At 37.0% G+C, this 13,696-nt stretch overlaps 1 protein-coding gene across 1 annotated transcript in view; it reads right to left on the bottom strand.

Moving 5' to 3' along the window:
• LOC121434762 (semaphorin-3D) overlaps positions 1-13,696 on the bottom strand; it is a 162,884-nt gene that overhangs the window by 75,696 nt on the left and 73,492 nt on the right. The window lies entirely within an intron of this gene.

Raw genomic sequence — 13,696 nt, 5'->3', positions numbered from 1 at the left:
AGTACAGACATATCTGGAAAGAAGCTAAATATTTTAGAATTATATCTTATTTAAATATCACAATATCCCTAAAAATAGATATACTTCCCTTCTTCATTTTCATATCAGAAAACTTAATCACATAGAAATGAAATAAAACATAAAATCCACAAAAATAAATCATGATAATCTGACCCAAATTTGATGTCACCAAATCTGAGAATCTTAATCAGTATGGAGCAAACATGGCTTTGGACCGAGGTGAAGAGCATCCTCCCCTTTGGTAAACAGCACTAAATTATATTTCAGAAAATATTTTACACATTTACTTTTATCTGTTTCTTTTCTTTTTAAACAGCTTTGAAATTATGTAAGGATGCAAAATTCAGGCAGTTTTGGTAGTCCATTATAGCTTATAGCAGATAACCCCTCTTAGCTGTGGGCAAGAAGAAACAGAGATTACACACTCAAGGGGGAGATGACACACGTTTCATTCGTATCCAAACTATTTTATCGTGTTTCACACTGATGCAGGAAAACATTTTAATGACTGAAGGAAAGGCATACTCTATGGTATTGTGATGAAGGGCCTGGTTAAACCAGAAGAATGAAAAGCATTTAGATATTGCCAGTGTTTCATGGTATGATCTTCATAATGTGATCTGGAGTATAGTATCTCTGAGCCAAGGAAAACAAAAAATGCCACGCAAAACCCACTCAAAATGGACAAATACAGTGAAGTAATGAAATTTCAAGACAAAGAAAGTCTGCTATATTTAGAGAACATTTCTGTAATCTACAAATCAGTGGTGTATGCAAAACAATGGGCGAGCAAACAGTGCGCTTAGGTGATGAACCCACCTGGAAGTGTGAGCCACAACAAGATTCAGAAATGCCATTTACTCAGAATTGTCTAGCCATAAATAAAGGACATTGAGCCTATAATTTGTGATCCTAGAGAAGGTAAGTAAGAAGATGAACCCAAAGAAAAACATATAGTCATCCTCCTGGATATGGGAAGTAGACATGATTGCTGGGCAAAAACTGGGAATTTCGGGGTGGGGTGGGATGGGGGTAAGGGGAGATGGGAAGAGAAAAGTGAGAAGGGGAGGATGGGGGGAGCTTGGGGGAATGGGATGGTTGGGATAAAGGAAGGGTGGATATGGGAGCAGGGAAGTATATATCCTAATTAAGGGAGCCACCTTAGGGTTGGAAAGAGACTTGACTCTAGAGGGGCTCGCAGGTGTCCAGGGAGATGTCCCCAGCTAGTTCCTTGGGCAACTGAGGAGAGGGAACCTGAAATGACCCTATCCTATAGCCATACTGATGAATATCTTGCATATCACCATAGAACCTTCATCTGGCGATGGATGGAGATAGAGACACAGACCCACATTGGAGCACCGGACTGATCTCCCAAGGTCCAAATGAGGAGCAGAAGGAGGGAGAACATGAGCAAGGAAATCAGGACCACAAGGGGTGCACCCACCCTCTGAGACAGTGCGGCTGACCTATTGGGTGCTCACCAAGGCCAGCAGGACTGGGACTGAAAAAGCATGGGATAAAACTGGACTCTCTGAACATGGTGGACAATGAGGGCTGATGAGAAGCCAAGGACAATGGGTTTTGATCCTACTGCATGAACTGGCTTTGTGAAGCCTGTTTGGATGTTCACCTTCCTGGACTTGGATGGAGAGGGGAGGACTTTGGACTTCCCACAGGGCAGGGAATGAGGACTGCTCTTCAGACTGGAGAGGGAGGGGGAATGGAGTCTGGGGAGGGGGAGAGGAGTGGGAGGAGGGGGAGGGAAATGGGAGGCGGGGAGGAGGTGGAATTTTTTTCAATAAAAAAATCAATAAAAAATAAAAATAAAAAATAAAAATAAAGTTATGTCATTTCCCTCTCATATAATTTTAGCCAATAATTTCTAAAACTTTTTCATGTATTGGAAAATGTTTAGCCTGCATAGTGGTTCATGCCTTTAACTACAGCTCTTGGGAGACAGAGACAGGCTGACCTTTCTGAGTATAGGATCATTTTGAGGTCTATAGAGTGAGTGCCAGGCTAGTCATGGCTATATGATGAGACATTGTTTAAAAAGCAAACAAAAGCAAACCACAAAGAACAGAAATGCTATATAATCTGTTTCTTAAAGCTAATTGTCACTTTTAGAAAGGTCAACAGTCTATCAGTCTGAAAGAGGATGTATACCCATGATCTATTTTTTATACTTCCTGACACTTATTTGATTGTTAGTTTAGACTAACATTTCTTTCAGTCATTTCAATAAATCAGTCTTTTTATTTTTATTTCAGTAATGGTCAGATTTATGGGTAATTTAGGAAGAAATTAATTACAAATATTTATAGAATTTTTCAGACCTATGTAGCTTGGTGATATTAATATATATAAAATGTATATTAAGTATATGAGTTCTGAAGAGCACAAAGATAATCATGAATTTCTACTTTTCTTTATAACACCAGTGAACTGAATGGTTAGGTTAATAAAACTTAAGTTAAAATCCACTTTCAAATAGAATTTTAAAATATTGTTTTATAGATCTAAAACTAAAAAAAAATATTCAATAATAACAAAATGTGGAAACAACCCTTTCAGTATCTGTGCACTCTACATGAAACTTTCAAGATTAATCTGGACTCAATGCTGTTTCTTTTGTACATTGGGTGCACATATATGAAGCCTTGTATATATCAGAATCAAAATAGTCTTAGTAAGAATTGCATTGTGGCAGTATTTAAGATATGCTCTCTTTACTGTGCTTAAAAGTGAACTTTTCTTTTACTTGTGTTGTACTTATTAGAATCAATGATTATATATTTAAATAATCTATTTAAAACTGGCATTTAGCAAAGAGTCATCTGTAACTACTGATCCTCTTGTTAAGGACTCAATAAAGCTGAGATTTGGCTTTGTGCCACCACGCCAGCTTCTTGGGAACGGTAATTAGTAAATTCCTTAAGGAAAAGAAATATCCTTAATCCAGTCTCTATAAACTTAATGAGAGAGAAGTACTTACATATATATCCTAATAGAGTACACTGAACACAGATAATCACATAGAAACTTTGAAATGAAATTTAATGTGTGTACATACACATAAACTAACACTGTGATATTTATATGTTCGTGGGTGTGTCTTGTATGGTAGTGTATGCAAATATCCTAGCTGATATGATGTAAGGGCAGGAGGATAGACTACATAGACAATTTGAGCTCAACCAAGACTAGAGCTCAGAGAGAGAGAGAAAATGATAATATTGATATAGTCTCAATTTTAACATTTTTATATCTAAGTTCAAGATAATCTTAAATAAAATAAATAATTCAGTGGATATATATTAAAACAGCCCATTTAATAGAATCATGTTTAGGAATATAGTAGTATATTATCTATAAAAATCAGTTCTTTTATCATTTGGTAATGTGAATGGCTTTGAAACACTGGGTATCAGTATTCTTATGGCTCTCTAATTTTATTAGTAATAAGATATTGTGTATATCTTCTTGTACTTAGTATCTCAGACATAATCCTAATAATAGTAAAAGTTACATTGAGCAGGCTAAAACAAAGCACACATGCCTGTTTTACAAATTGGTGGCTCTCATAGAAAGTCCTCCACAGGTATTTCCTTCCACTTATCACAGATCCACACGGAAAGCTGTGAGGTCCTTTACATCATTTCTGTGTCTTGTCCTGGGTTATTAACACAGAGCTCTAGTGTGACTTGCATTTTGTACGAAGTATTTGCAGCTGTCATCGTCCCAATGGTCTTTGAAATTGCAGTTTTCCTTTACATCCCTGATTGCAAATGTATATCTGACTTCTTTCTCTTCAAGACAGACAGCAAAACTCAGAGATGTTTTCTGAAACTTCAGAGCAGACCAAGAATTTTTGTCTGCTTAATTATCTGCAGTGTAACCACTGACCAAACCACCAGTGAACAATTGACCTTAACTTCAGTGGTAATTCTTATACCTTTATTTGATAATAGAAACTGTCAAACAGAAGCAAGGAAATTTACAGAGTCTTGACTTAAGAAAGATAAAATTTTAAAACAACTATAAACAAGTACCCATATTCTAAAATATACTGACTTAAACACCTGAAGTCACTTTGTCTATAACCTTTAAAATATTTAATAATTAATCATTTTCAATGTATTTTATGCTATTTAGAAGGACTCAAATACTGATGTGTAAAATATTTATTTTGTTTCTATTTTATATTTATATAATATAGATTGTTAACATGAAGAAAGATTATTCTTATTAAGCAAAAATTATCTTTTATACCTTTTTATGTCCACTCATAACTCACTAAATTATCTTTAAGTATATTTTAAAAGAGATATCCTAATAACTTCACATATAAACTTGAAAATATGACCCATGCTTTAGTTGTATAAATATGATTTTTTAACAATAGCTTTAGTTTTAAATTCCTTGAATATTCATTTAATGTTGAAAAAATTGTCAAGGAACTTACAAATAAAATATTACAATTATTGCTTCATTCATGAATTATGAAATTCATTTCTATCCTTTATTTACAACTCATATAATTCATTTAGAGTTGTCATTTTCTAAGGTGAAAATGTCACACAGTTTGTTTTAAAGTAGTTAATGTTAGGGAAATTTCAGAAACATTCAAATAATGATAAGTCCTTATAACAACATCCAGAGGAAATCCTAATTATATCTGCTCCTTGTTTCATCTTTAAGAGACACTTTAATTGACTCAAGTTAGCAAGAACAAGTTTCGTCCAATGTCCTTTGCCCTAATTCAGAGATGCCAAAAGACTAAACCAGAGAAAAACTTGCAATGTGTTCGTAAAACCTAATTAAAGACAGAAATTCAGAACCCCAGAGACAGCATACATGTCTATCAAAGGGCATGACGCAAATGTATGATTGAAGCCGGGCGGTGGTGGCGCACGCCTTTAATCCCAGCACTCGGGAGGCAGAGGCAGGGGGATCTCTGTGAGTTCGAGGCCAGCCTGGTCTACAAGAGCTAGTTCCAGGACAGGCTCCAAAACCACATAGAAACCTTGTCTCAAAAAATCAAAACAAACAAACAAACAAAAAAAAAAACAAATGTATGATTGATTGTAACAAAGATGGGAAAATGTTGAGATAATGAGAGGTAGTAAAGGATTTGAGCAGTAAATGGGAACAATGAAGACTATGGATCCTAAGGCAAAACTGAGGTAGACTTAAATTAATAAATATTGAAAAGCAAAATATAAGCGCTGCTGAAGTAAAGGTTGAGTTATTACAGCTGATATAGGTGTGGATTGTTACAGATGAAAAGTCTGACTACTCAATATTTTTTTCTCTCATTTTAACCTCCATGTAAGTGCAGAGCTATAGGATTTTCCAGAAACCATTTCAGATCACAAGATGGATCTAGGCTTAGCTTGTCTACTGCCGCATGTCTAACCTCCTATGGATGATCTTCGTGTAGACAGCTGTCAATCTCCTAACATCTTCCCAAGAAACCTTCTTCCATGACCAGTATAAGTAACTTTCCAGGAATACCACAACAATTTTGTGGAGACCCAAAAATGTGAGCACATTTCACCTTGCCTGAAGGTCAGAGGGTTTGAGGTTACTCAAAGTAGTTGACAACAACTGTGACTCCATATCCTGACATAATGTGGTTACTTGGTGTTTTGAACATTAATATGGGCCATAGAGGTAGATCTTCTCCAGCCTGACCAAAGGGCAGAGAATTCAAGCATACTTCTGTTCCTTGTTTTGAAATAGAAGGTTTGACCTAGGTAGTAACTGCCTTCAGGATACTTGGTGTAGGGTGGCTTCACTGTCTAAACAACAGAATTAATTTTTCAAGAGTTAATTGACAAAATTGGCTTGATGTCTTAAAGTATTGAGGCAAGTAACTATTCTGGTTGTCCTTTGTATTATGTTAAAGCATCTTTGACTTCCTCTCCCTTTTGTACTGGGGAATAAAAGTGTATGGAAAATTAAACACAGGCAGACTCAGAATACAAGGATGCAACTAAGGATGCGAGAGGAACTGAGCAGCCCTCCCACTACTATCCTATGTCTGTATGTTTCTTTCTTACCTCTGTTCCTTCTAGCTAACACTTCTAATCCTCACGGCCCTACCCTGGGGCTATGATGGCGGCAGAAGTCACCCCAAAAAGGTGGCACTGGATGTATGGCAGCTCAACAAGGCACGGCTTGCGACACAATTTAAAATAATACAACAGTTTAAAAATACTTGTCTCCTTCTGTTTCTTCTTCATCAGCTCCTTTCTCCTCTAATCAGATGCACTGTGAAAACAGACAGCCTGACCTATTTATTCTCCTCAATACCTGCAGCATCCAGAAGAGGAGAAGAATACATGAATAGATCATCAAAAGTATATGTTGTGAGAAAGAGAGAAAAACATTAACAAACAAATTCAAAGGGATTTTAAGAAACACAATATGGTTTGATAATATCCTTTTTTTCCTTTTTAGAAGATTTATTTATTTATTATCTACACGGTGTTCTGCCTGCATGGTAGAAGAGGGCACCAGATCTCATTATGGATGGATTGAGTCAACATGTGGTTGCTGGGATCTGAACTCAGGGCCTCTGGAAGAGCAACCAGTGTTCTTAACCTCTGAGCCATCATCCAGGCCCGATAATATTCTTTTTATGATTAAATTATTCTTGTCTATGTACTCCTAAAAATCTGTAGGGAATACTGTTTGCATGTTCCATTTCTTCTTTATTATTTCTGCAATTTTTCTAAACTTTATTTAAAAATATTTAAGAATCACACACCTAAATCAACCATATCCAATTTCTTTCCAACTCACTGAACTACTGTGCAGTGAGAATAGCCTTTGGAATGGAATTTGTGGTATTTCACATTAATTCTTAAAGGTTCCATAACGAATATATTTTAAGCACTTATCCATTAAACTACCAACTTCCATGACTGTGGAGCAGATAACGTGCTGAGTATTATTGACATGAGCATTGGCGTGGTAAGGACTCCAGTGCCTCGGATCCATGGTATAGCAGTGCCTTCCCTGGCTGGAATACTTACGTTGGCAGTGCATGCAGAAAATATCAACCACAGGTTTCTCCTCTCACAGCACTGCAGCCTCAGACTGCTTCTCTAAAATTAGTAGCTTGCCTCTCATCCAGATGTATATAATGAATGGACTGAGTCCCCAGGCTGCTGCTTCATCTCCATCAGAGCATCTTGTCCACCCTACCCCAGCTTTTCTGTAGCTTTGCCTATAGATTCTTTAATTCCCATTTCCCCAGTCAGGTCAGTCCCAAATTGTGCAGGGTGTGGCCTATGATAGTTAGGACAAGAAAAACAGGTTCATGGCTGCTTTCCTAACGAGTCTATTACTTGAGTTCAGTCCTTGTTTGTCGCATTATTCTAAACCTTCTTTGTGCCTTTTCTTCAAGTTATACTGCTCTATTCCATTACCTTACTATCAGTCTATGACTTAATGACATTTGGTGACTAACGATGAACAGTGAAATGAGCATTGCTCCTTCCTACCCTGTTTATGACCTGCAATGTACACATACTGAGTACTGAAGAATTCTTTTTTTGTAATTTCCTTGGAATGGGAAACACAGGCATTCTGACCAGAGTTCTGGCAAGAGACTGGGTTGTCTGCCTGCAGTCTGACAGCCCATTACAGTGACCAGATGGGACCTGCATATCAGCGCTGAGCTAAGGGGCCAGCACATCCATGAACGAAGCAATTGTTTTACAGCTCTGATTACAGGACAGCTTGCGCTCAGTAGGCGATAGGAGAAGATTAAACAGCATGAAACTTAAGTAGGGTGTCTCATATAAAAACTTCATTTATTATGATATCTGCGTGGATCCAAGAATTTTATGTTCTCCTAATTTCAGGTGTTAAAAAGAAAAAGCGGTGTCTTTCTTTCATCGGTAGCCACGTTAGCTGAAGAGGTTATTTACTCCAGTTCTCGTCTCTGTAAATAACAGGGACACAGAGTGAACCATTGTGGTCCATGACTTTATGCAGCCGCAGAGGGGTGAAGGGAATCCCAGTCAGAAGCCATTATTATTTATAAAGAATTTTTTTATTATCCTGGGCACAAAAAAGCAGAGCAGGATCCTTTCCTATAGAACTTTGTTATAAACTTCCCTGAGGAAAGGGAAATAACAAAAGGCCTTTTTCATGTTAGCAAAGAAAGAAGGGTGCTTAAACACTCCAGAAAAATTACTAGATTTATAACTACAAACTCAGTTATTTCAGAAGTGCTAAAAAAATAAGGGCATGGTTTGATGAACTTTATATCGAGTACTTTTGTAATTACTCAGTTTTGATAGCAAGGACAAGGAAAAGGTTACACCATCTTTGGGATACAGAGGAAACATCTCTCATATGGATAAGTTTAGAATCACAGAATCACTTTATAGTCTAATTTAAACCTTCAATTTCTAAGAGTTTAAAAGTTTTACTTAAGTAATTTATCTTTAATTTTAATTCAGTAATTCATTCTGAAAGAGGTTGGTTTTATTTGTTTGCTGTTGTTGTTCAATAACCACAAAGATAAAGATCTTAAATAACTATCAGATTTCATGTTTTACTTTAGAAAAATAAATTGTCTCGGGTTGTTTAACAAAACAAGAAGTTCTGTGAGATTAAACATTCATGTTGTTTTGATTCACTGTCATCACACTTAGAAATCACAGGAAAGCGTTTTTATTTGTAAACCAGAGCACATTTATCATTTTGTCACATTGAACCATTTCTCCCAAATGGAGGAAACTATGCTTAGATTAAAACAATACGTTTAAGATACTTTACACAGAGAAAAAAATTAAGTTCTATACTGATTTTGCCTATAATCTTATAAGTAGAGTTTTCTAAGTATTAGGTCTTTTGGGGATACAGTAAACAAGCTTCACATTTTTCCTTAAAATTGTTCTCTCTCTCTCTTTCTCTCCCCCTCTCTCTCTCTGCATGCATGTGTGCGTGTGTGTGTACATGTGTGTGTGCACGTCTGTGTGCAAACTGTGTCTCACTATTTAGTTGAGGCTGACCTGATGCACACAGAATCCTGCTGACTTATTCTTCCTAGCAATAGAATAACAAGCCTGCACAACTTACCAACTTAAAAAATTCATTTTTCTTTTATTTCTACACTTCATCTTAGCTAAAAGCCCAGGAGTCAATTCACGTTGAATTAGTACTACATTAATTCACTGAACATTTTTATATATTTGATTTTAAAACCTCATTTTTAATGAGAAAACAGTTTTAAAAATCAATTGGATAAAGGGATAAAGATGACTAAGCATTATTTACAAATAAAGCAACTAATCTAATTCTGAAGATTGTTTTAAAAAATGGGTCAATATGCTTTTTTGTATTCTCTGTAGACAAAATTCCCAATTACACTTTTTATGGAATCCAGCAAAAATACTACTGAAAAATCATAGGTAACAAGATACAAAAAAGAAAACTGGATTTGATAGATTCTATTAATATTTCAGAGGTTAATAACATGGCTATTAGTATTTTCTTACCCATGTGATTCCAATGGGAAGACTTCATGAATGATGTACAATAACTCTTCCATGACATTTTTGGAATTAAAACAGCATTCTTTTGAGATCTTATTTTAGGGGTTGGATAGTATAATTTGATGATCAAAGAAAAATTTTAACTGAGGCAAAATCTTAAGTGAGGTATTGTACAAAGATGTAAAAATCTTCAAAATGATAGGCAAGATTCATTTGGATCATTTCATCCATGTCCAAACAATAACAGACTTGGGAACTGGAGATCTGAAATTACTGTTTCCCCTTGAGGAACGTGTTTTCATCTGAGCAAGCTCACTCAATGCTACAAGGCCACTCTGAGAATTTGTTAGGGATGAGTCTTGGGGATCCTCAAACAGCTCTTGGTCTTCAGCTTTCCTGTGAGCTAATGTCTGCAGGAAGAGGGCGGTAAATGACAGGGAAGATAGTGGACATGCTTATTGACCTACACACTCCGAGTATGTGCAGTATGACGGCTGCCTAAGGCATTAACCAGAGCCGTGGGAAAAGGCTTCCCAAGAAATAGATAGAAGCCATGATCAAAAGTAAAATGTTGCAGGTAGCTCACAGATCTTCCTCTCTAATGCCCCCTTTCCTTTCTACATCTCTTTCCAATAGTGGAGGCATGCTTACCCCAGACTTCTGGGCTTTATCACTCATCCTCTATAGTCCTCTCCCCAGTCCAATTCCATGCAGCTCTTTGCCAACCTCTACTTCTGAGTATGCTGGCTTTCTGAAATCCTAACTCAAAAGGGGTTGTTTTCCTTCCTCTTCTTCTCCTGGCAGTTGCTGAGATTTACAACTTGTCTGCCCCCCTTGTTTTCTTTGAAAGTCAAATAAAATTGGCCTCCAGCTTAACAAAAAAGGAGGAGGAATGATATTCCTCCTTAATCAGAGAAAGACAGGGCAGAGAGACAGAGAGACACACTTTAAAATAATGAAAATATATCTTGTATGGGGGTTATCCATGAGGTTATCCTAGGTCTCATTCAAAAAGGTCAAGTGAAAACGCTAGCAGTGAAGGCCCCAGTGATAGAATCCGTCTCCTGGCGAAGCCTCACGCTGCAGAGGAAAACACAGCCACCCTTGTGCAGAGAACCCTAAAGGACATAGCTTCTTAAGAGGAAATGCACAAAATTCACTGACCTGGAAGTTTGAACAATTTGCATTACTAAACAGAATGTATTGGATATTTCATTGTGTGGTCAGCCATGATGAAGTCAAAAGAGAGAAGTGAAATGAAGGGAGAAATTTAGTTTTGAATATTACTACTGAAAGTTTATGCATAGAAAGTTCCAGCTTTCCATCGCTAGTACAACTTCAAGTTGACTGTGGAGGAGGAGAAAAATGTTCATTTACAATCATCGTGACAGCTAATGTCTGCTTAGAAACCATAGTTTGTTAAACTCCTTTAAACATGCCAAGTATATTTCTGGGTGGTGGTGGCACAAACGCCATTAATCCCAGCACTTGGGAGGCAGAGGCGGGTGAATCTCTGTGAGTTTGCTGCCAGCCTGGTCTACAAGAGCTAGTTCTGGGGCAGTCCCCAAAGTTACAGAGAAACGGGGTCTTCGATAAATCAAACAAACCAAAAGCCAAGTATGAGCCAGGCAGTGGTGGCACCTTCCCTTAATCCCAGCACCTGGGAGGCAGAGGCAAGCGGACCTTTGTGAGTTGGAGGTCAGCCAAGTCTATAAGAGCTAGTACTAGGACAGGCTCCCAAAGCTACAGATAAACCTGTCTTGGAAAAAAAAAAAAGCCAAGTATGTGAAGTAATAAGGGCGGCGGGGCTGCGTCCCCGGCACCCCAGCCGCCTGCTCGGCTAGCTTATGCCCCAAAATAATTACACGGACACTGTATTCTTTTAAACACTGCTTGGCCCATTCTCTTCTAGGCTAATTCTCACAAATTAATTTAGCCCATTTCTAATCATCTGTGTATGGCACCCCAAGGTGCGCTTACCGGGGAGATTCTAGCCTAGTTCATCCTGGGTCGGAGCTTCATCCTGGGAGCGGGGCATGGCGTCTCTCTCAGGCGTCTGCTCCCGAGAGGAGAGCTGTGTAATCTGAGCTCAGTTCCTCTTCCTCCCAGCGTTCTGTTCTGTTTACTCCTCCCACCTATCCTCTAACCAATAAAATGGGCCAAGACAGTTCCTTTATTAGCCAATGACCTTCCTCCATCAAGTATGGTCATTATTATAATGTCTATGTTGATCATACTTTTAAAAATTATTTCTATTTTTTTTCATTCACTTTGTGTGTTCTAGCCTGTGGAATGGTCTGTGAACATTTAGAATGGAACTCCTCTTATCTCAGTCTAACCTAAATGATTTCTTACAGGCATGCACAGAAATGTGTTTCCATGGTGACTTGAAATGCCATCAAGGTGAACCACTATATCCATCCCTTATCAATCTGACACCCCAATACATCATTTATTCCCCAACAAAATATTTTTATTGATACTTTGGAAATTTTCACATAATGCAACATGTTCTTACTGCATCATTAACAAAAGGTAATAAACTGTCCATGCCAGATTGGTCACCTGTCCCAAATGCCACTGACGTTTTTCTCTGTACTTTCTGACTATAGAGATGGGGTAGACTATTGATACCTTCGGAAGAAAATCTCAGTTCCCTTAATTTAGACAGGGAAGAGCAAGAACCTTTGCTATTTCACTTCTTAAACATGTTTTTCCCTATTCCAAATGAATAAAAGAAAACAATTATTATCAAGATTAATTTCAAACATGAGCCACATAAAATCAGTCAATTTCCATTATTTCAAAAATCTCTGATCTATTTTGAATTAACTCAATTCCAAGCATGACAGAGTTTTTCCTCCATTCTGTGTTCCTCATGTTATATATGATCTGTCTTTTCTTTTAGATACTTAAAAATCATCTGGTGTTTTATAACTATTTCATGCCTTGCATCCTTAACTAGAATTAATGAAGTTGATGATCATGCAGACATTTATATAAAACCTGAATTTTATATTTTACTACAGTTTTCATTCTAATATTCAAAGCTCAATGGGTATAAGAAATGAAAAAGAATGTGTCTTATAAAGGATAAAAGAAAAATATTCAAACTTCAGTCATCAATAAAACATTCTCATCTTTATTCCTGTAATTAACAATTGATTTTTAGGATCTGAGATTACAAAAACCAAAACAATACAAGAAAGAATTCTTGTATATGATTCACATTCTGCTAAAAATACATTCAGGGACTTCCAACCAAATGTGTTCTTTCTTTATCAACTGAATTTTGGTTATTTTAATTTTAGAAATAATGTCACCTATATTGTAAATATTCACTATATAAAACAAAAGTATTGTTATCAAGATACATGCAATTCTATTCTTCTATATCTTTAAATAAGAGTGTTTTATCCCACTGCAAGCATATTGTAGCAAAATAAAGATAATGCTAATGCCAAGTCTACCCCAGAAATGGACCATAATATGTGTAAAGCCTTTCTCCTGTTTCTATATGTTGATTTATCTGTGAACCATTGTGTTGTTGAAATCATCTTACACCAACTTGAGGATAACGTTGACATCAAGAATATCTGACAGACAAAGAGAACTAGAAAGACCTCAGTAGAAGGGGCCACTAAATTCTGGACTCTAGTATTATAAAGTAATATTTTTACTAAGATAAATATACCTGTAAAGAGGTTTTTTTTAATTTATTTTTGTACTATACTTCTGCTCTGCAAAGTGCCCAGATGCTTAGTTATCAACCCAGGAGAAGCATTACTGGGGATGTAGGACTTGATTAAGGCTACTGAGTTCCAGATCAGATTGACTTGCATAAGACCTTGGCTCACAAACTCAAAGGTGGGGAAAACAGTTGATTGGTAGAGAGACCAAGGCTCTTTTCCTCATACTTCAGTCTTCCGTGTAGTCTAAAGGAAGCAGCTGCTTCCACCAGGCACTTGGGTGTAAGAGCCTGAACTGCCACGGACCCAAACACAACTGGGTCAATAGAGTTGGAAGTGAAAATCCAAAGCTGTGCTGTGTTTGGAAAAGCATGGCAAGGCTGCCTTCAATGTGTGTAACTGTTTATAATTCTTTGATTCTTAGCTGATGAAACCTTCTTAATTAAATGAAATTTATAAATTGGT

This window comes from Microtus oregoni, unplaced genomic scaffold (genome assembly GCF_018167655.1).
Source record: "Microtus oregoni isolate MIOR12 unplaced genomic scaffold, Mior012 000044F_ref0000062, whole genome shotgun sequence".
In the NCBI taxonomy this organism is placed as follows: Eukaryota; Metazoa; Chordata; class Mammalia; order Rodentia; family Cricetidae; genus Microtus; species Microtus oregoni.
Note: the sequence above shows the minus strand (reverse complement) of the source record. Positions and strands in the feature narration are given on the sequence as shown.